Raw genomic sequence first — 27,408 nt, forward strand, 5'->3', positions numbered from 1 at the left:
AAAAGAGCCAGTGGAGAATGTTCAGCCAAGGAACAATTCTGGAGAGATTTATTCCCACAGCAGAGGGGCAGGTGGTGTGGAGGGAAGCGCAGCTGCGGGCAGCAAGACCAGCACGGAGACCAAAGTTCTAGAAAGTTTAGGCAAAAAATGTGACTACTGCAACTAGGGAAGGGCGTGATGGTGAGAATAAAGCACTGGGGTGGATCTAGAATTTAGTGATCAACTGGACCACTTACTTTGGGATGCAAGAGATGTGAGATTGGCAGGTTACTAGCGTGAGCCACGAGAGGACGGCAGAGTTGACACCCAACAGGGGGAGTTTGGGTAGGGAAAACGGAACTTGGTTTGGGACAAACTGCAAGTTGCGGCGCTTATGTGTTTTGTTCATAAGAAAGACCCCAAAGCCTTCACTTGGTATTGACAAAGTTTTATAGTAAGTGAAATACTAACAGGTTTGGATAATTAGCTCGCCAGTTCACAGGTGAGCGAAGCAACTTTCAGAGCAGGGATACAGACCGTCAGAGGCACAAGCATCGGTAATATTGAGAAACGTTGAGTAGTCACAGTGGGACATGTCAGAAACACTTACGGTAGTGTTGTCTGGGTTTCCAAGCTGGGAGAATCTGGCTATTTCATGCAGGGGCAAAGAGCCCACCGAGAGACCTAAGGGCATCACAGTACAAAAACACTTGTTCATGATGCTAACTGAGGTAGCATTTATTGAGTGCTTCCTCCCTACCAGGCACTACAGTCACGGCTTTATTTGCTTATGTGCTCACCAAAACCCAGTTATATTCTTTCTGAGCACAGATCCAGACCACATGTCACAGCCTCCTTTGCAGTTAGGGGCAGTCAAAGACGAGTTCTGGCCAATGGCCCATGAGCAGAAGTGACGCTCGCAAGGCCCAGGATGGCCCGTACACATCCCTAACGCTTGTCCTTGTCTCTCTTCTCACCCACCTGCTGAATGGACTCCCCCTGAGGCCCGAGAGGAGGGTGGAGCTACACAGTGGAAGGAGCCTGGGCCCCTCCTGGCCCACACGGAGGGCCCCGTCTACTGAGAACACTGTTCCTGGTCTTCATGTGAGTAAGAAATCAACTGTGATTATGTTAAGTCGTGAGACTAACGAGTTTATCCGTTACAGCGGCCAGAATTACTTCGGCCAATATAGGATATTTATCCATGCAACAGAACCTTATGCATTAAAAACAGAAAGTAAAGGTAAAAATGGTTGTCTTGGAGGCATTTCCTCAAACATAATTGAGGGGGGAAATGAACTGCAGAAAAGCATATGTAATACAGCATTAAAAAAAAAAATTAGTGATCCCCCCCACCCCAAAATAACACCTAAATCAAACAAAAACAAAAACCCCCCTAACTAAACCCAAACCTAAATACATGTCTTTCAGAACACATGAGGATGGAAAAAATGTGGTGGGCATACAAGGTCAGCTGCTGGTAAACTATGGCCTAAAGGCCAAATCTGGCCCATTACCTATTCTTATAAATAAAATTTTACTGGAACACAGTCATGAACTTTTGTTTACATCTCGTCTACGGTTGCTTTCATGCTGAGATGGCAGAGTTGAGTAATTACAATAGAGACTCAGGAAGCCAAGTGTTGAGTGGCTGGCCCTTTACAGAAAAGTTGGCCAATCCCTGTCCTAGGGAATCAACAGAGGACAAATAAAGCTGGTGATACACCCACAGAATGAACTATCAGCACCTGGCAGAACAGATCTAGATGTGCTGACATGGAAAGATGCCCAGCAATATAAAAGGGAAACAGTAAGGTCCAGTGTGTGTGGTCTGATCCCATTTTTGAAAAAAAGAAAATAAATTTGTAGGACAGCTTGTGCAAGTATTAAAACCCAACAGTTCACAGCAGTCATATCAGGAGGAAACTGGGGACTAGTCACTTTTTACTTTACATAAAGTGTTATTTCAATGCTTCACAGTGAGCATGTTATTTACTTCTGTCTTTAAAAAATAAAACCAATAAAGGGAGAACAAAATCACAAGAAACTTCAACCCCAAAGGATGAAAAGTTGCTAGTGACATGAAATTTGCTAAGGACAGTTCTTATACCTCTTGAGGCCCCCCCAAAAAGCCAGGTGTCAGGGGCTGACCCACCATCAGTGCTCATTGAATGTTTGATGACTGCATGATCAACTGTTGAAGAAAACGAATAACCCAGCAAAAGAACGAAGAGACAGGAAAAGGAAAACTTCACCTCCCTCGATGTACCCAAGAAACCAACCGAGGCTTGGAAAACATGCTGCAGGGCTAACTAACATTCCAATCTGATCTTCAGACTAACCAAAGTTACTGTAATTTCTTCTTTCCCACTCCCCAATCAAGGCAAACAAACGAACGAAAACACCCAGAATAAATCCTCTGCCAGAAAGTTCTGGCCGGCAGACCACCAGCCCTCTCCGCACGCCCATGACTACTGCCCCTGCCTCATTGAGCTGAGGACCACCAGGGCTCACTTCCCCACGGGGTCCAGTCCAGGCCTGATGTGAGCTCAGCTCCGTTTAACCCCAAAAATGACACTAGGAGGAGGTGGTGGCTTTGTACTCCCTCAAAGAGCTGGCTTCCAGGAGCCTGCCTGCCACTCAGACCCTTTGTCCATCAGCCACACCCTTTGTCCAAATGGGTTGGAATTTAGGGAGAAACACAGCTGTGTGGGCTGAAGGATTGCTCCTTTCCTGGAAGCCTCTGAATTCACTGATTTATTTTTCTTAACTGCTGTCCTTCCTTCCTTCTCCCTCTCCTCCCACAAATATTTATTGAACTTTTACTATGTGCCAAGCATTGTTCTAGTTTCAGGGGACAGAGCCGGAACTAAATTAAAGTCGCAGCCCTCCCGGACCCTTCTAGTGGATGAGATAAAAAACAAACAGGAAGCACACAAATATTCTAGACAGGGAGATAGGGACGGCCTTGGTGGAGGGGACCCGTGAGCAGGCACCTGAACTGAGTGAGCACATGATGTGGGGGGGAAGAATAACCATGCCGGCAGCACGTGCCAAGGCCCTGAGGTGGGCACAAACAGGGACAGGAACAGCTGAGGAACAGAAAGAAGAAGGACACGGTTGGAACGCGGCGAGGAGGGTGAGAGGGGAAGGACCCAGGGGTAGGTGGTGCAGGGTCTCGTCGGCCTTTGGAAGTCTAAGGATGCTGAGAATCCCTGGGAAGGTCCTGAACAGGAGCGTGGCACCATCTTTCCTGATGCTAACTTCGTTTCAATTTACACATGCAATCCATGCCCATTTAGGGAAAAGTGGACATTATACAAAAGAGAAAGGAAAAATGCCACCCATGGCCTTAGTATTTAAGCCACCGGTCCTCAATCCGGGGCCCTGTTGTCCCCAGGAGACAATGTGTCTTGTCTGGAAACACTTTTATTTGTCACATCTGGGTGTGGGCTGCCACTCTATCTAGTGGATAGAGGCCAGGGGCTGTCACTAACATCCTACAATGGCTGGGCAGCCCTACAACAAAGACTTCTTCGGCCCTCATCGGCAGTGTGCAGGCTGGCAAGCCCTGCTCCAGGCCAGTTGTTTGGGGACATTTCCCCCACTCCCCACCCCAGTCGTTCTTATACACATTTTTTTTTTTAACTGTGGATGGTGCCTACTGAATCTTCGTGTGATGAGGCCCTTTCCATTTAACAAGCAGGCACACTCATCCCCCCAATTTTTACGAACATTAGCCTATGACTACCATAGCCCCAGGTCTGAGCTGTCGATGTGTGTGTGATGTGGGTGTGATGGGTAGGGACACAGCTTGGGCCCCCACTATCAGCAGCGTTAACTTAGGGAGTGAGCCTTCCAGCCTGAGCGCCCCACGCGGAAAGTGGGGTTAACGGGGCGCCTCCCTCAGAGGCTTGTCACAGAGATTAAATGAGATAGTAAACATAAAGCACTGAACAGCAGCATGTAGGAAGCATTACAGAAACATTATGTTTTATGATACTCAACTGCTTCCCTTTTGTTTTGTGCCGTCTTTTTTTTTTTTTTAGATGAGGTTCACGTTAGAATTGTGCCTGAGGTCGCTTCTAGCTTAAAAATTCTGATTTATTTTATCTTTTTTCCTATCTTTTTAGAAGAGTTACGGGTTTGCAGAACAATCATGCATAAAATACAGAATTTCTGTATATTAACACCTTGTTTTGGTACATTTGTTACAACTGATGAAAGCACATTTTTATAATTGTGGTAGTCACTATAGCTTTAGCCCAGGGTTCTCAGCTTGTGTAGTGCAGGTCCATGGATAGTTTAAAAAATTTTTATTCTAGTAACATACACAACCTAACATGCCCCCTTTTAACCACATTCAGATATATATTTCATTGCTTTTAATTACACTCACAATATTGTGCTACCATCACAACCACTCATCACCCAAACATTTCCACTGTTCCAAGTAGGAACGTTGTACATTTTAAGTCTTAACTCCCTACTCCCCAACCCCACCCCATCCCCTGGTAATGGGTATTCTAGATTCTGACACTATGAGGTCGTTTATTCTAATTATTTCATATCAGTGAGCTCATACAAATTTGTCCTTTCGGGTCTGGCTTATTTCACTCAACATGATGTCTTCAAAGTTCATCCATGTTTAATATTAGAAACAATGCTGTAAAAAAGATTTTTAAAAATTGACTTTCAAGATCTCAAACACTGGGTCTCTCACATTTGAAAACGGAATTGCATTTTGATGGACTACCTTTGAAAACTGTAATTCAGATTACATTTGAAAATGGGTTACATGTGAAAATTTGGATTCATCTGAAAATTGCATTCTATGAATTGTGCAAATCTGAACTAGGGAGAAGGAGAAATACTGGTGAAGTCCCATTTTCCGTGCAGTTACAAGTGGAATGATTCCTCCTTTACCTTCATTCCCACAGAGAAAAGCCTTAAGTTTTGCATCTTAAAATAAACAAGAATTTAGCTGTCAGCTAAGTGTCCCCAGGAGAACCTTCTTCAATGGCACAGGAGCTGACCTGGCACAGGCTTCTTGTCTAGGGAGTGTGGGCACTGCCCACCCCAGGGAATCTGGGGGCCTGACTCACTGCCCTTCAAAGGCAGCGCTCCCGATGGAGGCCTGAGGTGGGGCAGCCCATGGCAGCCACCGAGGCGTCCCTCTTCCTGAATGCACAGCCTCTGGGAAGGTCCACTGGTGAGCAGGAAGTGCAGCAGGGGCTGGGAGAAATGCTCATCCCCCTGTCTTGGTGGGTTCGCTCCCTTGCCTGTACTATCCATCCGGGGAACAAGAAAACCACCTACTAGGAGCACACAGCTGCACACAGTAGGTACTCAGCAAATACTTTCTGAAGGAATGAATGGATGGATGGATGGGTGAATAAGTAGGAAATGGAATGGACACCTCTATAATTCATCACACTGAGTTCTACATAGGGGTTAAGTGAGGTCAGCTTCTGCCTTGCTCAGAATGAAATCTCAAGAACTTGCCTTGGCCTCCAAGTCCCTGTGTGACCTGGCTAGCCCCCGACTTCTGGCCTTCAGCCCTTTCCTATGTGCCCTCCCTCACTCCCTTCCAGGTACACTGGCCTCCGTGCTCCTGTCCACAGTACTTGTCCTTCAGCCAGGCCCCCAGGGCCCCTCCCACACGTTCCAAGTTTCTGTCGGAGAGACCACCTGATACTCCATCTGGAAGAGAATTCCATCCCGCCATCCGCTCCTGGCCTACCTTATTTTCTTCATTACATTTAGCACTCCTAACTGTATATGCCTTAGGCTAAAGGTTTATTATTTCTCCCTCTCTCCTCTAGAAGCTAAGATTCATGAAGAAATTTGCTGAAAGACAATTGATTATCAGCATTAATAATAGTGCTTGGCATACAGTAGGTGCTCAATACATATTTGTTAAGAGAAATGAAGCAGCGAATGAAAGCAACAAGGAAGGGAGGAAGGAAGGAGGCCAAACTTCTTTGCACTTGGAGTCTTCCTTCCGACTTGCACCTTAACCTCTGTCCTGGGGTCAGGTTCTGGGGGAGCCAGGCTACGACATCACACCTCGCAGCACACACAAAGCTGGTGGCCGGTCCCTGGGACCTCTGCTAAAGCTGTGCAGGAAATCCCACCTACTACAGACGTGCCCAGCAGCAGAAACAGTAGAGGCATTTCAAGCACAACCTCCACCTCACCTCTGCCTCTCAAATCTCACGGAACTTGCCGAATTTACACAGCTTCTAGAAATCCAGATGCATCTGGGTCCAAGAAATGTCACTGTTAGCTTTCCAGCCTCTGCAGCGTGCGAAGGCCCAGGAGAAGGAGCTGGGACAGGCGCTGCAGAGTAATTCACGTTGTCCGTGACACAATGTGGGCACCCCACATCAATTTTTGCAATTTTGGAAACGCGGGAGCCCAGCTGTTAGATCTCCAAACTCATAGCCATCAAGTCTCCGAATCTTAGAATGTCAGAGGCAGAAGGGTTCTTGGAGGTGGACTGGATCATTCTGTGGTTATGAAAACTGAATCTCAGGGTTGTGTCCTGAAGGACCCACAGCACACTAGGGCCAGGGGGGGAAAGAAGAACTTAGATTTCCCAGAGCCTGGAAAAGTGATCGTTTTTTTGTATCACTTAACTGCCTCCCTCACACCCATGCCTGGTGTGTCCTCCTAGGAAGAGCCCTTGTGCATGCCCCGCATTACCTTTAGGTATGTGCACACTTACAGCTCTCTCCATCACAGGCTGCTCACTCTGTGCTAGGCCTGGTGGGATGCATCTTGCACGCCCCGTGGATGATAGAAGGGCTGTGGGCCAGACCCCTGGGCATATGCCGGCTCCACCACTCGCCTGGAACGAGCCCCTGGGGGCCTTGTGTCTGTGCTCCCCAGTGTCATGTGCTCACGACAGCACCTACTTCCCGTGGCAGTGGTGGTGGCAGGGCGAAATGAGTAAAAACACACAAGCCCTGAGGACACTGCCCGGGGCCGGCTGCCAGGAAGTGGTAACATTACCACAACCTCATCTGCACTTCCGGGCAACTCCACGGGGTGGGCGCTTACTCGCGGCTTCCATCTGCAGGTGCAGAACCGAGGCACGTGAAGGCTGAGCCCCTTGCCCAAGCGAACAAAGTGGCTTCAATCAAAGGAATTTGCTTCCAGCACCCACACACTTATTCTCATCTCTGGGCAATGCATGACTGCCCAAAAGTCTTAAAAGGAGTATCAATTTAACACCTAAACAAATGTATCAAGCTTTGAGTCAATTTTGGGTAATCCATTCATTCAATGACCATCTATTGAGCACCTACTGTATGCCAGGCACTGAGAAGTCATGGTGCTGGAGTTACCCTCCTTCTGGTCCCACAGGCAGCCTGAGGGGGAAGCCCCCAAAGCAGGAGAACAAAATGGGGTCAAGAGTCAGAAGGCACCTGCATCTGGACCCTGGACCCAGCTAAGCCGGCCGCCTGACCCACCCTGCGACGCTTCTGCCCGCAAATCCCCTTTATTGCTCAACCTGCCTGGACTGGGTTTTCTGTCACCTGTAACTCAACATCTTGATGGGGAGAGCAGGTGTGGCCCAATCTGATCTCATCCTCAGCAGGACGGTTTCTGAAGCATCAGCCCTTTCCCACTCCCACACCTCAAGGTTAACTTCAGATTACTTCTGTAAAAGGAGCCCTGCAGTCCTGGACACCTCCGTCCCAGCTGCTCCACTCCGCTACTGCGCGCAGGCGGCCCTGGCCGGATCAGAACAAATGGGCATGGCTGTGTGCCAATAAAACTTTATTCACAAAACCAGGAAGCAGACCGCCTTTGGCCTGGGGACCCCTGCTTGAGAGGATGAAACAAAGAAGTAGCAACAGGCTGAGGCTGCCTTCAGTAGGACTCACATCAGATCCATGGAGGAACGAGAGGTGAGCCCCAATCCGAAGAATAGACCCCCCCCCCCGTTGTCCATACATGAGGGATGGGTCACTGGCCCACGGGCCAAATCTGGGGTGCCGCCCATTTCCGTTAATAAAGCTTTATTCCATTTACGTGCCATCTGTGGCTGCGTCCACGCTGCGACAGCACAGTTGAGTACCTGCAGCAGAGACCATCTGGCTCGCAAAGCCTAAAATATTTTTATTTTATTCTGACGCTTTGCAGAAAACACAGCTGACCCTGCCTGACCTGCGTGGCCTGATGTTATGCCCAAGCTCAAAACAACAGTGTGTCGGGTGGACCCAGGGGCACACTCAGAAAAACCCTGGGAACAAGGGCAGCCCCGAGCAGAATGATATTTTTAATAAAATAAATAGGGCAAAAGCCAAAAACGAATCAAAGCAACCCCGAGCCTTGCACCCTGGAGAGCTTCTCACCGCAGTGACGCTCAAGAAATGAGTTCACAGCTAAGACGTGCTCCATAAATGTTAAAATAACAAGAACAATAAATAGAAATAAAACACAAACCCATGCACTGTGTCTCTATGGGAAAGACCTCCCAGAGTTTCAAGCTTAGAAGCAGAGAGGGAGCAGCCCTCCCCAGCTGTGGAGAAGCAGTGAGGGGGCAGCCCTCCCCAGCTGTGGAGAAGCGGTGAGGGGGCAGCCCTCCCCAGCTGTGGAGAAGCGGTGAGGGAGCAGCCCTCACCAGGGATGGAGAAGCAGGGAGGGAGCAGCCCTCCCCAGCTGTGGAGAAGCAGTGAGGGAGCAACCCTCCCCAGCTGTGGAGAAGCAGGGAGGGGGCAGCCCTCCCCAGCTGTGGAGAAGCAGGGAGGGAGCAGCCCTCCCCAGCTGTGGAGAAGCAGGGAGGGAGCAGCCCTCACCAGGGATGGAGAAGCAGGGAGGGAGCAGCCCTCACCAGCTGTGGAGAAGCAGGGAGGGAGCAGCCCTCATAGCTGCGGAGAGGCAGGGAGGGGGCAACCCTCACCACTGATGGAGAAGCAGGGAGGAGGCAGCCTTACCAGTGATAGAGAAGCAGAGAGTGAGTAGCCCTCAGCAGTCATAGAGAAGCAGGGAGGAGGCAGCCTTCACTACTGATGGAGAAGCAGGAAAGAAGCAGCTGTCATCAGTGATGGAGAAACAGGGACCCTCGGGCATCTCCTCCCCAAAGCCCACCGCCGTCTGCAGTGACAGAGAAGCAGGGAGGGGGCAGCCCTCACCAGTGAAGGCCAGTTTGGCAGAGGGTTTGGCTGTCCCACAGGAACCCAATGGACAGGTCCAGAGAAGAGGACACCTTGGCCACTAAGACTCCAACTTAGATGCAGATCACGTGGGCAGTACTTCTCAAAACCCTCAAGGAGCACTCAGGGTCTTCCATCCCAGATCTGCCCAAGTTCTGAACCCACCCTTGTCCCAGGCACACAGGTCACAAAGGCTGACCCCAAGCCAGAATGAGCCAGCTCGGTGTCTTCGGCAGCCCAGGCCACCAGGAGGCGAATCGCTAGCAGACGAGGCTTGGCTGGGTTGTCCCGCTGCCTCCCGGCTCTGCAGCAAGGCACCGCAGAAGGTCTGAAAAGCTAAACCAAGACACAAGATCCGCATGTCAAGAGCTTGCTGCAAAAGCTGACTAAGCAGATAGGAGCAATGAGACATTCTCTTCCTGCAACACGCCCAGAAGGGCCCAGCAGGCTGCAGAGGTGAAAGGCAGGTCTTGTCCAAAATCATCAGATGCCATAACGATGACTGGATTCAAGTTATGAAAAGTCTAAACAAGCCTGAGCTTCTCAAGTCTCCAAGGAGCCCTGAGAATGTGGCTCGTGGTCACAGGTCCGGAGCAGCCAGCACTTCTGCAGGCCTCGAGGACGCTGCAAATGCCCATGGTGCATGTGTGCAAATGCTCATGATGTATGTGTACATGCGTGCAAACATGGAAGACGGTAGAGCAGAAACACTGAGGCATGGGAGAGGCTGCTCAGCACTCCAAGATGTCTTGGCACTTGCTAAAAGCAAGGAGCTTAAGGTTTCTAAAACTCTGCCAGGCAGTCACTGAGAGTTCTGCCACCTGACTCAACAGGGGAAACACTTGAATAGCACTTACGAAAGGCCAGGCACTGTTCCGAGCACTTTATATAGAAGATCTCATTGAACTCATCCAGACCACTGACATGCAGGCATTATGATTACCTCCATTTTACAGAGGTGGAAACTGAGGCCGGCAGGGCTAATGCTGCCAAGGTAAAGAAGGGCCCTCCCTCCCACAGATCTGATGAACCAATCGAATGCCCGGAGATGGTGAATGTGGCATCTTCAGCACTCACACGCCTCTCCTCTCCCATGTGCCACCCCTTCTCAGGGCACAGTCGGGGTGAATTTGGTAAAATTTGTGATGTACAAACATTAACTAGCATTTTCTGAGCACTTCACGGTGTGCTGGACCCTGCTGGAAGCTTTACAGGAACGAGCTCAGTGAGTCTTCCCAACAATACCATGCAGCCAGATACGATGTTTCTGTCCACCACAGATATGGTGGCCCCGCAGTACCAGTGGGTGGAGCACCCCAGGGAGGCGCACGTGCTCCCACCCCCTTACTCGCCGACTCCTCCCACTGGGAGCCATGTGCGCTCCCTGCTCCCACTGCCCAGATGAGGGGACAGAGCCACACTGCCCGGAGGTGGGGACAGGCTTTAGGCTTAGGTCCCTCTGGGAGGGACCCTTGGGCATCTCCTCCCCAAAGCCCACCCCCATCCGCAGGGCCAGAGCAGGTGTCACCTACAGCGGCCTCTGCATTCGAGGGCTGAGATGGGACTGTTCCTGCGTGGCAGGGAGGACCCTTCACACCCGTGGCCCTTGGTCTTAGCCTTCCCTTCCCCACGGTGCCCAGAGCCCATGCGAGGACACAGGCACGGGGCTCTCAGGCACAGGGAGTGCCTGAGCCAAGGCCAGCGCTTGGGGACACCGCGCCCACCCAGGCGCTGTTAGCATCCAGTTGCTTGATTTTGGCAGAAGCCGACTTCCTGCACTTGAGAGAAAAGGCCTCTTTTTCTGAGAAATAAAGGGGAAGCCAGGGTGGGGGGAGCCAGAAAGAGAGAGCGAGAGCAGGAGAACATAAAAATGAAAGTCTGCAGAGGATAGCAAGCGTCAGAGAGGTGCTGTTACAGAACAGCCTCAGTGAATTATGCACAAGTGAGGCAACAACACGGGGACAAAATTTCCCTCAAAATTCTTACAGCTTTGGAATTGAGCGAGGTGGGAGACACTGGCGGCCAGGTGGCTTCTAGCATCCTTCAGTGCACTTTGCCTGCACCCCTTCTTGTCTGGCATATTCTCTCCTGAAGCCCTTCAGGGAGAAAACAGTGGGTGCTGCGAGCACTACACGCTGAGCGCTACATGCCTCCTGCTTGGGCCTTCCCGTCCATATGCCAGGTCCAGGTCTCCCCACCAACCCCCAATGCCCTCCAGCATGCACTCATCTGCCAACGACAGTCACCAGGCTCCAGAGAAGGCCATGCCCTGGGCCAGGCACTTGGTGACATTTATCTCTGAATCTCACAGCAAGCCTGTGAAGTAAACACATTATCTCCATCCCACAAATGGAAAAGTTGAGATTTGGAGAGGGCAAGTTCATTTAGTCATTCAACAAACACGAACACTTAGCATGAATCTGCCTCATGCTAAGACCAGAACTCTATGTCAGGGTTTCTACTGACACTTTGGGCTGGATACTTCCTTGCTGCTGTGTGCACTGTAGGATGCTTAACAGCATCCCTGGCCTCTACCCATTAGACTCCAGGCGCAACCCCCACACCCCACCCCCCAGTAGTGACAACCCAAAATGTTCCAGACACTGGGGAAGGCTGTCACCATCCCCGCTGGGAATCACCACACTGCATGGATTAATCCTGGGACTCTCCCAGGAGGCAGGAATTGTTGGTGTGCTCATTTTACAGATAAGGGACCCAGCTGGCGAGGCTGAGTGGCTTACCCAGGGACAAGCAGGAGTGTCAGAGAGGGGATGCCAAGCCAGCAAACCGCACCCCGGAGGCTGGGTGTGCAGTTCCTCTCGAGACTGGCAGGGCGGGAAGATCTCGTGAGGCCGCTGAACTGCTCCGGTTTGGAGTCTGATGAGCCCAACTCCAAGGCTCTCTTGAGTGAACCAACATTGTCTCTAAATGTCAGCAGGCCTCTTGCCCCATTCTTTCTTGTATAAAGTGGCACCTCCCCTCAAGTTGTCCAGCAGCCCTCCTTGAGGAGAGCGGTGGTGACAGAAAGAACAGCAAGAAGAAAAATCTAACGTTCCTTCATGGCCGCTCACTTCCACCCAGCACCTCTGGAGTTTTACGAGCCGCCGCCCAGCGTGAGCTCACCGTGGGCTCAGCACCCAGGCATTCATGGAATTTCATCTAATCCTTACGACAAGCCTTGGAGGCGAGGCTAGTAGCATCTCCATGTTACAAGAGGAAACTGAGACCCAGAGAGGGGAAGTAACTTGCCTGAGGCCACACAGCTGGAAAGTGGCAGAGCCTGTTCTTGACCACACTGCTAAGCCTCTTGCTCGAGCTGAGGAACGTGCCCAGGGCACCACACGCACCTGCCCTGAACCCTTCACAACAGCCCCGGCAGCAAACAGCATCGCCCGTTTTACACTTTTAGAAACCGAGGCCCAGCTAGGGAGGGCCAGACCCAGGATCTGACCTTAGGAGGGGCTTCCCCACATGACCAGACCGCGTGCATAATCTACACCATCGCCTTCACTCCTTCCAACAGCCTGGTGGAGTACCCTGTGCCCATTTTACCGAAAAGAAAAAAACTGGGTTTCATGGGTTGCATGGCTTGCGGGAGGTCAGGGAGCTCAAGTGGCAGGGGTGGGATCTGAACGCAGCCTGGGGGAGTCCAGTGGCACAGCTCTGCCCCCGGCACTACCCACCTTGCTGGCCAGCCCCTGACCAGCTTCTCAGCCAAATACACCTGCCAGCCAGCAGGCCCAGGGCTTGGAAGGAGGGAACTCAGCAGCACGGAGGCCTCTCTGCTGTTCACCCCCTTACACCAAAGGGAAACCTCAGAAATGGCTCTTCCAGGTGCTGAGACAGATGGCGAGTCAGGGGGCTGAGGGCTGTCGGGCAGAACCTTTCACCTCGGGGTCACAGCTCCGCTCTGCAGGTCGGGTGGCCCGTAGGCCCCACTCCCCTTCGCCAGCTGGTGGGGCCTGGCCCGTGACAGCCTGGGGGTGCACCAGCCTGGCCAGCGGGAGACAGCTGGCCACAGCCCCAAATGTCCCCAGCCGCCTGGAGCTCTTGCCCGCCCACCCCCGCAGCCAACCTGTCACCCTCTTCTCCCGGAGTCCTTTGCTCGGGTCCGGCCACCCACACAGAACAAAGTGTTTAACCCCCTCGGGCAGAGAGCCCAGGCCCTGCCTGTGCCCACCGGGCAAAGGCCGCGTGCCTTCTTTTATGTCTTCGTCATCATCCCGCCCTGTACCTGCCGACGACCTGCGGGACCTGGGGAACTGCTGCTGCGGCTATTTTTTTATTAGAGCAATTGAGTTCCCGGTTTACAGAAAAATCATGCAGAAAGGATGGAGTTTCTTTTTCTCTATTATCATTCGCTTTTCTCTATTATCAACATTTTGCATTGCTGTGGTACTTCCGTTACAGTTGATGAAGCAGCATATTACTATAATTATGTTAGGAACTTCCGCCCACCCTTTTTCATTAGGGTTCACTCTCCCTATGTTGTACAGTTCCATATTTGTTTGTTTTGTGGTAATTTATATACAATAGAAAATTTCCCTCTCTATCCCTTTGCCAGTATGTAATTCAGTGGTGCTAGCTACATGCACAAGGCTGCACCTCCATCACCGTCATCCATTGCCAAAACTTTTCCATCACCCCAAAGAGAGACTCCATGTCAATTAAACGTTAATTTCTCAGTCCCCTCCCCACCCCGTTTCTAGTTTCTGACTTTATGATGTTCTGCTTATTTCATATAAGTGGGATCATACAGTGTTTTTCCTTTTGTGTCTGACTTACTTCACTCAACATGATGTCATCATGGTCCAGACACACTGCTGCAGGAATTAGAACATCATTCCTTTTTATGGTTGACTAATATTCCATTGTGAGGGTATACCACGTTTTGTTTATCCATTCACCTTTGATGGACACTGGGGTTGCTTATGTCTTCTGACAATTGTGAACAGCATAATTGCTGTTATAAGCAGCAGCGTGCAAATATGTGTTCAAGACCCTCCTTCAATTCTTTGGGGAATATACCTAGAAATGGATTCCTGGGTGGGTCATACCGTAATTCCACACTTTCTGAGGAACTGCCACACTGTTCTTCATAGTGGCTATGCCATTTTACACACTCACCAAGAATAAATAGGTGCTTGTATTTTTCCAGATCATCTCCAACACTTGTTATTTTCCTTTTTTAAAATATAGAAGCCATTCCAGTGGATGTGAGATGGTATCTCATTATGGCTTTGATTTGGAATGCCAAGACAGCTAATGACATTGGGCCTGTTTTCATGTATTTATTGGTCATCTGTACATCTTCTATTCAAATCTTTTTCCAATATTTAAATTGGATTGTTTGTCTTTTTGTTGTTGACTTGTAGGAGCTCTTTATATACTCTGGATATTGAGCCATTATTAGATACATGTTTTCCAAATATTTCTCCCATTCTGTGGGTTATTTTTCATTAGTAATAGTAATATTAGCAGAGTGGTTAAGAACATGAGATCCAGACATTCATGGTCCAAAACCTAGTTCCCCACTTAGGAATAAAGTGACTTTGGGCAAATTATTTAACCTCTCTCTGCTATCATGCCCTTACCTGCAAAACAGGTAATTATGATACTGACCTGGGTGTATGGGAATATGATGCAAACTGACATGTGAGAGGCACTTACAACCACGTTTGGCACATAGCAAGCACTCAATAAATGTTAACCATTATTATAAGTTTCTGCCTATTTTGCCTACAAGGTTGTAGAGGGTTGAATAGTGTCCCCCCAAAATTCACGTCTACTTGGAACCTCAGAATGTGACCTGACTTGTAAACAGTCCTTGCAGATATAATCCAGGTAATCTGTTGGGGCTCTCAAGATGAGACCATCCTGGACTTAGGGTAGGTCCTAAATCCAATGACTGGTGTCCTCATAAGAAGAGTAGGGGGCACAGAGCTCCAGGGAAGATGGTCGTGCGAAGACAGAGGCAGAGAGTGGGGTGGTGCAGCCACAAACCAAGGAATGCTAGGAGTCACCAGGGGCTGGAAGAGGCGAGGGGAACCCTTCCCTAGAGCCTTCAGAAGGAGTGCGGCCTTGATTCCAGGCTCCTGGCCTCCAGAACTGTAAGAGGATAAATTTCTGTTCTTTGAAGCCATGCAGCTTGTGATAACTTGTGATGGCAGCCCTTGGAAACAAATACAGAGGACCTCTTCCATTTATTTATGTTTTTTAAATTTAGGAGACTCCTTGAAAGGCCATGTGGTAGTTAGATTCAGCTGTCAACTTGGCCAGGTGAAGGCACCTAGTTCTGTTGCTGTGGACATGAGCCAATGGTACGTAAACCTCATCTGTTGCTCATTACATCTGCAGTCGGCTAGGAGGCATGCCTGCTGCAATGAATGATGTTTGATTTAACTGGCTGGTGCTTAAATGAGAGACTCAACGTAGCACAGCCTAAGCAGCTCAGCATACCTCATCTCAGCACCCACAGTTCAGCCCAGACCTTTGGAGATGCAGAAAGAAATCACCCCAGAGAAAGTTGTTGGAACCCAGAGGTCTGGAGAGAAGGCCAGCAGAGATCGCCCTGTGCCTTCCCACATAAGAAAGAACCTCAGTTGAAAGTTAGCTGCCTTTCCTCTGAAGAACTAAAGAACTAAATCCACTTTTATTAAAAGTCAACCTGTCTCTGGTGTGTTGCATTCTGGCAACTAGCAAACCAGAACAGGCCAGATCAAGCCTTTCCTCCTTCTTGAAGATTTCTGAGATACCTGGGTCCACACATCCTACTTCCTGTGCACTCCTCCACAGGTGGTTGCACAGTATGGGCTACTGTAAGTCCAGCATCCTAATAATAGTTACTAATGGCTAAGTTTTAATTGAGCATTTACTACATGTGTAATACTGTGCCGACACCTAACTATTACCACTGTATTCACCCTTCACCTTTAGAGGCCACCAATAATAAATGGAACAACTGGAGCCTGATGAACTTTCTGGGGATGTGCAAACCCCTTATGGGAATGGAAGGTAAGAGAAGACTACAGTTTTTGCCAAACCATCTCTCAGACTCTTGGAAATAGAAGGCGGAAAAAAATAACTCTGATTTCTACCAGTCCTTCTTCTCATAGCAAACTTCTACTGCAAAAGAATTAGTTTCTGTGGTTAGGATTTACAGTAATTCATTCTCTTTCTCTGGGAGAGGAGTATGCATTAGGCAGGACCCTTTTAGTTGCAACTGACAGGAAATTTAGCTTAAATTAGTTTAAGTAGAAAGAGGAATTTATTGACTCGCATAACTGAAAACTAGCTTTAGGCATGGCTTAATCAAGGGATTTTTAAAAAATTAAAGTCATCACCCTCTCCCAAATTTCATTTTGCTTTCCTCCATGCTGGCTTCATTCTCAGGCAGTCTCTCCTTCCCTAAGCTGTTGGCAAAGACAGCCTCCAGTGCCTTCAGGCTGACCCTAACCAGTTCTTCAAACCTAGTGGTAAGATAGTACCTTTCTCCTAAAAAACCCCAGGGTTATCCTGATTGGTCCAGCTAGAGCCATGTGTTGGCCCCTTAACCAAGCACTGTTTCCAGGGTGCTGCTGTACACCCCACTGGCCAGATCAGAAGCATATGCCCTTCCATGGTTCCCCTTGTTGCTGTTTGGGTGGGGGCTGGACTGGTCAGCCCCTCCTAAAATACAGGCTTTACACCAAAAGATGCTTTAATGTGAAGAAGGTGGAATGGGTCTAGATGAGGTACTCATCATCCAGGAGTGGATGGAGATACATAAGTACGTCATGAAACCGTGGGATGATAATATGATAATAAACAGTACAAGGCACAGAATCAGAGCAGAAGCAAATGCATCCAGTCTGAGAGTGGGCGGCGGGTGGCTCTGCAAAGGGAAGTCAGGGTAAGTTACCTGAAAAGAGGAGGAAGTCCAGGCAGCGCCGCAACTTGGGTCTGGACTGGAATGGTAGGACTGGAAAAGACCAGGGATTATTGCACATGCATTATACTCGTTTATCTTCCCAACAACCCTATGAGGTAGCTACTGGTAGTATGTCCAGGTGAGCAAGCAATGAAACAAATTTAAATCCTGAATGTGGGCTCCAGAGTCCACGCCCTTAACCACTCTGCCAACTGCTTCTCCTAAGAGGGGCAAAATTGGACTCAGGTGATGTAACTCATCATGAAGAGCAGTCTTTATTTGCTTTAAGCACCATAAGCTGATGCCCAGATTTCCAGGCAAACTCCCACCTCCATTACCCTACTTCTTAAAACCTCTGACCTTTCGGCACTCACCTGTTCCTGAATCCAACCAGTCTTTCCTTCTCACTTCTGCAACAGGTAGGAGATGCCACCTTCTGGATCTCTCTTTAATCCTTCCCCTCATCCCATCCTGAGGCCATGATTCCTGGCTCAGATCATATCCTCATTCCTGCTTGGATGACTGCACAGCCTCAGACTGTCCTGCTGCCCCTGCCCTGTCTCCTCCCCAAATCTGGCTATTGCATGCTCTACTTTGGACCCTTTAGGGGTTTGGTTCCCCAAGGCTCATGGGATGACGTTCAAACTTTTTCCCACATAGGGTGGACAGCTGTCTCTACTGCTGGCTAGCAGCACCTTTGAATATCCCTCCCACTTTGAGGCATTCCCTTATTATGGGCCTCAGATCCCCATGGCAGATATTAGAAACCTGCTTTCTCAGCCTCCCTTGCAACTAAGATGCAGACACGGGACCTGGGCTCCAACTACCAGACTCATCCTCCTGAATCTTAGATTTGGACCTGATGACTCAAAGGAGTAGATGCCATTCCAGGGGTGGCAAAGGCATATGGTTTCTGGAAGCAGCAAGGGCAGACCTTTTAGGGGTCAAAGAAGGATGTGCCAGGTCTGGGGACTGTTGCAGCAGTCAGCATCTACTGGAGCATCCCTAAGCTCCAGGAGCTGCTCTCAGCGGAGTGGACACCACGCGGGATCCCAATGTCCATTCTGCTTAAACTAGCTGAAGTGGATTGTGTTGCTTGCCACTAAGAACCAGGACTGATCCACATGACTTAGCATGTGCTACATGGTTTCAGCCTCTTCCTAGCTTCTGGCATCTTTTGCCCACCTGCCCTTGCATTCTCCAAGTCAGCAACTCTGAATTTCCTTCGGTTCTGCCGACTGGCTGAGCTTCTTCACCTCTGGGCTCTTGAACATGCTGTTTCCTCTCACTTTCCCCTTTTTTTGCTGGGTCACACCCACTCATCTTTCAAGTCTCATTTTTGCTGTTACGCCTCCTTGGATGTCTTTCTGAGCCCAGCCCCTGACACGGTGGGTCAGATGCCCCTCCTACGGCACCCCCGTGGTGTCCTGTTTGTGCCCCCCCCCCCATCATCTTGCTATCACTTAGCACACTGTGCAGTAACTTCTCTGACAATTCCCCGAAGGGTGATAAAGGGCGGCAGCTAAAAAGACGGGCTCTCCAGCATCGCCTACGTGGTATAGCTGACAAAACGCTCATCTGAATAATCAAGAGGGAGCATCAGATAAATCTGAATTGTGAACATTCTACAAAATAAATGGCCTGAATTCTTCAAACAAGACAAAACAAAACACACAGACGTAACCGACTGAGGAACTGCCGTGATTTAAAGGAGGCTAAAAAAACATAACCAGGAAATAATATGCAGGATCCCAGACGAGATACCAGGTTGAAAGAAGGTCTGATTTTTAAAAAGGACATTACTGAGATAGCTGGGGAAACGTGACTATGGGGTGAGTGTGAACAAGAAATGCCCGGCAGCACCGCAGCGAGGCAGGAGGACGCCTTGCTCTCGGGAGAGACACGGTGTGGTGTCCGTGTGGTGGCCGGCATCTGTGCCTCCAGCGCCTGGTGCTTCCGTCTGCATTGTCCCGTGCAGCGCCCCCTCCCACAGTGCACCACGCCATCCCCTCCCACAATGCACCAAGCTGTTCCCCCCCCACACAGTGTACCACGCAGTCCCCTCCCACAATGCACCAAGCAGTTCCTCCCACAGTGCACCGCGCCGTCCCCTCCCACAGTGCACCGCGCCATCCCCTCCCACAGTGCACCAAGCAGTCCCCCCCTTCCCCCCCACAGTGCACCACGCCGTCCCCTCCCACAGTGCACCACGCCATCCCCTCCCACAATGCACCAAGCTGTTCCCCCCCCACACAGTGTACCACGCAGTCCCCTCCCACAATGCACCAAGCAGTTCCTCCCACAGTGCACCGCGCCGTCCCCTCCCACAGTGCACCGCGCCATCCCCTCCCACAGTGCACCAAGCAGTCCCCCCTCCCCCCCCACAGTGCACCACGCCGTCCCCTCCCACAGTGCACCGCGCCGTCCCCCCCCACAGTGCACCACGCAGTCCCCTCCCACAATGCATCAGGGTGTGGCCAAGAGCACAAGGCGGATGTGACGGTACACCAGTCCCAAGATTCCAACGTTAGGTTTAAAGACTGTGGCTCCAATTTCAGGTTCTCTCCCTCTGTCCCTTGGATCACCTGCTTTGGGGAAAGTCACCTGAGGGGACAGCAGCCCTGCAAAGAGGCAGGCAAGAGCCCGGTGAGTGGGCTCGGCCCTCCCTCTGGTGAGGACGGCACAGCTAAGCCCCTGATTGCAGCCTGTGAGGGATCCTGAGCCCTAGCATCCAGCCAAACCGCTCCCAGATTCCTGACCCACAGCCACGTCAGATAAATGTTTAAGCCACCAAATTGTGGAGTAATTTGTTACACAGCAGGTGATAACTAATGCACACACTGAAGTATTTAGGGGTGAAGAATCATGTTGTCTGCAAGTAATTTTCAAATGGTTTAGCAAAAATAAATGTATAGGGAAAGAGAGCTATAAAGGAGGTGTGGCAAACTTTCAACACTTGGTGAATCTGCATAACAGGTATATGATGTTGTAGCATAGTGTTAAATTTTCTGTAAGTTTGATATTTTCCAAATTGAAAACTTGGGGAGAAAATGAGTAGTGTGCAGACTGGGGCCAGGCTGCCTGGGCTTGACTCTGGATATTCTTTACCAACTGTTGGTGTCTCAATTTCCCCAGTTGTAGGATGGGAATAAATACAGCATCTGCACTATATGATCATAGTAAGGATTAAACGGGGAAATGTAAGCACGGCTCTTAACTCAGTGCCTGGCTCCCCAAAGGAGTCAGCTTTACTACGTCATCCTCTCTGTGTCCTCGCTGGGCCTGGCACAGAGACCTGGCAAACAGCAAGCCTGTAGGAAATGCTTGTAGAATGAATGAATGATAGGGTCAATTTTCTAGTCAGTGGTTTGCAAGCGTCTCTTGGTTTTGAAAAGTTCCTCTGTAGTTGTGTGGCCAGGAAAAAAAAACTCTCTGGAATTCAAGAATTGCAAAATGCCTTGCTGTAAGCAGGTCCTGAAAGGTTGGATTTAAAAAAGAAAAAAAAAAAAAAAATCAAGTCATGAGGAAATGCGAACATTTGACTCCTAAGACACACAGTTGTTTCTGTTTCAAACAACAGGGCCACTCTGGAGACTGGGTTTCCCACGTGCCAGACCAAAAATCACCACTAGCCCCCCAAATAAAAGTCTGTGTAAGGTCATAATAACTAACCCTTCCCAAGTGTATCCTCTGTCCCAGACACTGTCCTAAATGCGTCACATCTTGTAACTCATTTAACCCTAACAACAACCCTAGAAACTAGAAACTAGTACTATTATTCATCCCATTGTACAGGATGAAGAAACTGAGGCACAGAGAGGTGAAGAAACTTGCTCAAGGTAACAGATTTCAGAAGCTGTGATCCCAGACAGTCTGGGATTGAATCCTTATAAATTATGCATGTATTATAATGATAAACTTTTTATTCTCTATGAAGTTCCTCACTAAATAATTTCAATCCCAATGCCCCGGCCAGCTGAGAATTTTGTTTTCCTCCTGAAACTTGAGCTAGATATGTCTGTACTTTTGATATACACAAAGGGATTTCTTGGCAATCAAGCTGCTCCAGAGCGGTGTTGTCTTTTTCTTCACAGGGCAAAACTGTAATAAATTAAAAGCATTCCCCATTCGGCCCAGCACTTGGCTGGGCCCCTTAAAATCACTTTGGACTTTGCCCTCGACTGACCTTTCCAAGCCGCTTTCCAGGTATTACTGCTTCTGGGACTTGGGCAGGGAGCCCCAGATCATTCCAGGCACAAGGGAGAAAAGAAATCCCCCAAATCACAAGATCGAACACCAGCTAGAGTCACATTCCGGGAGTGACAGGGGGTGGAGGGCCAGAGGGCTGCACTTTTGGTTACCCTGGGACCAGGGGGGCGAGGGGAGCACTACCAGCCCCATTCTCCTGTCCTGCCTGGGCAGGGACCTGGGCAGTTTTCCTCAATAGGCGTCTCTTCACCCGCCCAAGGAACACAACTCAATATCCACTTGCTCCGGGGAGAAAGGCTCTGCCTTTGCGGGAGGAAACGGGGCCAAAACCCCCCCAAACCAAATCAAAGTATCTGCTGGGATAAGATGATGCTACTGATAAAAAGCCATTATTTAATGAGCTCTTATTTTGTCATATCTCATTTAATTATCCCTAATTGTTAAAAATATACTTCCTTTATTTACTTATTTTTTATTCATTCATTTGACATTTATTGAGAGCTTAGTAAGTAGGTATCAGGGTTTCTTCTAAGTATTTAACATGATTCATTCATTTAATTCATACAATAGCCCTATAAGGCAGGTACTAATATTAAGCCTATTTTTCAGAACGCAAATCCGAGGCACAGAGAAGTGGTATCATTTGCCCAACCTCGCACAGCTGTTAAGTGGTCAAGTTGGGATTCAAGAGCCGGCTTTACCTCACCACTAAGGTAAATGCTATTATGGTCACATTTTCCAAAAATAACAAAACAAAACAAAAAAAGGAAGCTCAATATCAGGAGGAGAAGTGCCTTGAAATATAGTGATAGAATTAATAACATCAGCATTTACTGGGTTTGTCTGTGCCAGGCATTCTGTAATGCATGTTGCAGACATTGCCCCATTTAATCTGCGTGACAGCCTTGCGAGGTTGGTGCTGTCACTAAGTCATTCAGTGGAGGAGACTGAGGCCCAGAGAAATGAGGCTAGTAAGTGAGGCAGCAAGGATTTAAATCTAGGCTTAATAATTCTGTTGGTAGGAGCCTGAGCAAACAGATCCAACAAAATTGCTCCCCCAGCAGAAAGTCCTGATAGAACATCAAAGAAGAACTTGGCAATCTGCACCAGACACTCTACATAGGAAGAATTGGCATTGAGTAGAGCTGTGATGCAAGGGACATGTGCCCATAACCCAGCTAAGTCTTATCCTCTCCTGCCTGGACCAGGGCACGGGCCTCCTCACTGGCCTCCCTGCCTCCAGACACATTCTCCCATCACAGCCTCAGGGTGTCATTGAACACAATCAGAGGCTTTGTTTTATTCAAAAAGTAGATGCTCCCTATAGAAGCTGAATGAATAAGTTCTAAACACAAATTTCCTCTTCCTATCACTTGGCAGTAAGGGCTTTGGCCAGTCTCCAACCCTGCCCACCTATCCACCTCCTGGCCCAACCCCTTAGCTCTGAGTCCTGCGCTCCACTCACACCGGCTTGTAGGTTTACTAAACCTGTCAGTTCATGCCTCCGGGCCTTGGCTCATGCTGTTCCCTCCGCCTGAGTCTCCCTTCTCCCTGCCCAATGCAATGATCTCTTAGTCCACAGACTTAAGCTCAAAAGATCTGCCTTCTTTGCAGGTCTAGTGGCCACTGCTGTCTGGATGCTTCCGGCACCTATCCCCTCCTGACAGCAGCCCCCATACCCTCTGTGGTACTATTTGGGGGTGAGGGGAGCCGACCACCAGCCAAGAGCTCACAGAGCAGTTATGTAGGGATAGGCACATGATCCAAGCCTGGCCAATGATAGCATTCCAGCACCTCTGGCCCTTGTGATTGGTTTGGTAATGGGCACTTGACCCAAGCCTGGCCAATGAGAGCCATCCATCTTCCCTGGCTCTTATGATTGGCTCAGGGATGGGCACATGACTTAAGCCCGGCTATCAGAGCCCTGCATCTCCTCTGGCCTCTGTGATTGGTTCTGTAATGGGGACACGACCCAATCTGGAGCACTGACAGTCACAGCTGTGACTTTGGGAGCACGCTGCTGGGAGAAGCCCTCCTTCAGCTGTGGGGCCGGGGTTCCTCCTGCTGAGAGCCAGGAGCTGCCGGAGGCCCCCAGGAAGGTAAATCCTGCCCAAAGGGGGACAACGCAGAGGAAGACAGAGCCACGAGATATGGCGGGGACAAAGGGGCGAGAGATGCTCCCATGTTGTTGGAATGCCTGGACACAGCCAGGCCTAAAGCTGCGTGAAGTTTTCAGTCTGTGAGCCAGTGAAGCTCCTTTTTGTGTGTCAGCTGCTCTGTGGTTCCTATCACTTGCCACTAGAAATGCTCTAATACAGGCCTCCATGACTTCCCACAAAGAAACTGCTTAGCTCTGTTAGAGCCCTCAACACCCTGTTAATGAACAGCTTATGCATCTGTCTCCTGGGCTCCAGTAGGAGGTCTTGAGAGCAGGGGCTGGGTATTACCTCCAAGTCCCGGGCAACCAGCACAGAACGTGTGGCACGGCGGTGTTTATTAAATGTTTGAGTGAACTCATTCATTCATTCAACAAATATTTATTGAGCACCTACTATGTGCCAGATACTGTTCTAGATGTGAGAACAAATGCCTTCCTGCCTCTCCCACCTACTCCCCATAGGGAGTGGCTTGCCCTGGCTCCCTGGTGACATTGCACATTTCCACTTAGCCCACACAGGCGAGGCTCAACCACAGTCTGCCCATGTCTTGATGGGATTCCTGGTGACCCAACCTGGGACATGGCGAGATGGGCAGCTTTGTGAGGTGCTTTCCCCAGACAGATTCCCATTTGCTTCCCTGGTTCTGGTAAGGCATGGGACTTTCCAGATCATCCGAACCCACCTCACCCTGGGGTACAGCTGCAGACTATAAAACTACTTAGCTGCAGTCTAGAGTTGGCTCCTCAATGACAGAGTGCCCCACTGCTCATGTCATCTGTTCCCTCCTGTTTGGTGTGGTCTTGTTAGGACAAGGAACATGGGATGGTGACAGCATACTGATCTTGCTTGTGTTGCTGTGAAGCAGTAAACTGTCTAAATCTGTTTGGGTGCTTTGTCTTTTTACCAGGCAAAGCTACAGAAGGGCCAGCCAATCTAGTAGCTGTGGCCTGGGGACTGTGTGACCACCTGGCACTCCCTCTAGCCACTTTAGACCCTCCATGAAGTCTAAAGAGTTCTACTGCCCCACTATTTAAAGGGACCCTTTTCTGCCTCGTCCATCCTGAGCTAACATTTACTAAATCCTTGACGCGTATGCCTGGCATTGTGTAAGCACCTACCACACCTTTTCTCATTTAAATCTCAGCCTATCTTATGAGATAGGTAGCAATCAGCTTTCCCATTCTTGTAGGGGACAGAAACTAGGGTTCATAGAGTAAGCCCATCAACCTTCACCTAGGCAGCTCACACCTTAGCAGAGCTGGGATTTAAACCCCATCCTAGAGCTCACACCCTTTAAAACCATATACTGCCTCTCAGGGAAGGGCAGGAGAGATGGTTCCAGGCTTAAAGGATGATGAGCCACCAGAGGCTTGAAGAGGGAAGACCAGATGGAGGACCTAGGCAGACAGAGGTGGGAAACCTGGGGGCTACACCCTAGTTTCACTTGATTGACGTGTGGGTGGCTAGGAAGCAGGTTTACGATGGTGATGGTGATGGGTGAGGGGTGGAATTAAAACAACCAAACTATTTAATCCCATCCCAGCCCCTATAATTCCTAAGGGGTCCCCCAGAGAGGAACACTAGGCCATTTGAGGTGGGCCTGTGGCTTTTTGGGCTGCGGAACTGGCACCCTGAGTAAACTTCAGAGGATTCTAGATCACAGCACTGAGGACACAGTGTTCAGGCTATTTGTAGCCACATGAATTAATCTCTTCCATGTGCAAAGACATTTCCATAATTCTCCAGAGACTCCTATTGGTGGACAAGCTTGGATGGTTTTCCTTCAGGCCACTCAAGCCAAATCTGGCTACTCCTGCAGCTCAGAGACAATTGCTCAGTGGTCAGCAAAAAACTGACCCAAATTGCAACCCCAGGGTTTGACTACAAAGAAGCAGAGTCAGCTGCATGGGGATGGTGTCCTGAAATATCTCAGTGGGGTCTGCGTTCCAGATCTGAATGCAGGAAATGCACTTAAAAATGTGCAAATAAGAATAACAGCTCATATTTATTGATGCTGAACATGTGCCAGGCCCTGCTTTATACACATTATCTTCTTTAATCCTTTAATGTGAGGAGGTATTATCATTAGCCCCATTTTACAGAGAAGAAAACTGAGGACCAGAGAGGTTAAGGAGTGGCCCTGGAGTTTTAGAGCTGGTAAGTGGACTGAATGAAGGCATCTGGCTCAAGATCCTGTGCTTACAGCTGCCATGCTGCAGTCTTCCTTGGAAACTCAGTGAGCCACCAGCGTCTCCTCTAAGGGAGGCACTGCACTAAAAAAGAAAAGATCCCATCTGCACTGTAGTGCCAGCCTGTGGCAAACTGTCAGGTGTGGGTTGTTATCATTAGCTAGTTTCCTCCGGTTGGCACTGAAAACACATTTGGCTCAAATCCCAGCTCTTCAGCTATCAACTACATGGACCCAGGGCTCCCCTTCTCCAAGCCTCAGTTTCTCATCTAGAAAATGGACATCATGACAGCTGGTCGGCAAGGTAACTAACGATAATGTATATCACATGCCTATCCACAGGAGGCCAGTGGCTCTTGACCAGCGGTGACTTTGCCCCCCAGGGGACACTTGGTAATGTCTGGAGACATTTCTAGTTGTCAGAACTGAGTGGAGGGTTTGCTACTCGCCTCCAGTGGGCAGAGGCCAGGGATGCTGTAAACATCCTTCAAGACACAGGACAGCCCCGCGTCAGAAAATTATCCAGCCCCAAATGTCAGCAGTGCCTAGGGCAAGGAACCTGCAGTAGGTATTCAAAAGTGACCCCTGCATTAATGTTGTCTCTCAAGGTTATGGTGAGGACAAGATGAATGGATATTTACAGTAAGGCTCCCAGCTCAGTGCCTGGCAGAGTGCACTTTTCAAATCAGCATGTTTTCTCCCACTCTGTCTCCCAGCCGTCATCTGTGAAATAAGGGGAGAAAAGAACAAAAATGTCCCACATGATTCTGTGTATTAAGGTTCTCTTTTAATGTGTCTCTGTGGCTTCTCTTAGTTGGCACTAAACTGCAGAATCCCTCAAAATGCACAATGTAGAAACCCTGGCCCCGTTTTTTCATCATCTCTCTACTGGTTATCTTCTGGTTCTTTCTGCAGCACCTCCACCCCCACGCCGCCCCCCATCTTCTCTCACCTCCTGGAAGAGCTGACTGAACCCACCCCCTGGGTGGGGCAGCAGAGCCTCTTCAGTCTGACTTGGGTTCTTGAATCACAAGGGCCTGTGGCTCCCTGTAAGGCAAAGCAAGTCACTTCACCTCTTTGATCCTGAGTCCTCATCTCTACAAATGGGAGACTAATTAAATACATAATCTAAAGAAAAGCACTTAGCACAGAATCCAGTAAACACAGTTACTCTCATTATCTCTTTTATTTAAATTTAAAAATTTTTGTATCAAAGGTCATATAATTCATGCATGTAATTTAAAAATTAATATAATACAGACTCGATACTTAAATCTCACCTCCAGCTCAATTTCCCCGGGCAGTCATTGTTAACTTTTTAGCTGTTCCTTCTGGCATTCAAGTCAACATCTCTAAATAATATGCCGACGTGGTCATGTCATGATATATTGGTTTGGGGCTTGATTTTACACTCATTCCTGCTATCCGAGGTTTACCAAATCAGAAGCATATTCCCAGAATATCTTAGCAATAGAAAGCTTGGGTATCATCTATTCTGATATTTCCAGACTTTTCTATTTCACAGACCAGTAATTTTATGAGACATTTGAACAACTTCCCCCCCACCCCCCAAAAAGAGTACATAGTCTCAAAGGACAACCTTTTAAATAAAATCAGCTTCATTTTTAGGATTAAAACCTTACTATTTTATCCTTTTTGTTCTTATTTCACTGCGGATAGGTGAAAACTGTCAGAGAGCAGCACTGGCACATCACTCGGTGTTTGCGAACCTCTGCTCCAGTCCATTGTCCTACCTCAGAGCAGGAGGTCATCCTCATCCAGGCTCTGCTTGAATGC

The 27,408-nt window shown here is 49.2% G+C and overlaps 1 protein-coding gene and 1 long non-coding RNA gene across 2 annotated transcripts in view; one reads left to right on the forward strand and one right to left on the reverse strand.

Moving 5' to 3' along the window:
• Positions 1-27,408, reverse strand: part of EYA2 (EYA transcriptional coactivator and phosphatase 2) — a 310,794-nt gene that overhangs the window by 248,126 nt on the left and 35,260 nt on the right. The gene's annotated exons all lie outside the window — the stretch shown is intronic.
• The window catches only part of LOC143683193 (uncharacterized), a 28,432-nt gene continuing 20,553 nt past the window's right edge, over positions 19,530-27,408 (forward strand). Inside the window, exons 1-3 of the long non-coding RNA XR_013175418.1 lie at positions 19,530-19,701; positions 20,851-20,894; positions 21,874-21,977. This is a non-coding gene — a long non-coding RNA (uncharacterized LOC143683193). The remainder of the gene's footprint in view (positions 19,702-20,850; positions 20,895-21,873; positions 21,978-27,408) is intronic.

This window comes from Tamandua tetradactyla, chromosome 1 (genome assembly GCF_023851605.1).
Source record: "Tamandua tetradactyla isolate mTamTet1 chromosome 1, mTamTet1.pri, whole genome shotgun sequence".
In the NCBI taxonomy this organism is placed as follows: domain Eukaryota; kingdom Metazoa; phylum Chordata; class Mammalia; order Pilosa; family Myrmecophagidae; genus Tamandua; species Tamandua tetradactyla.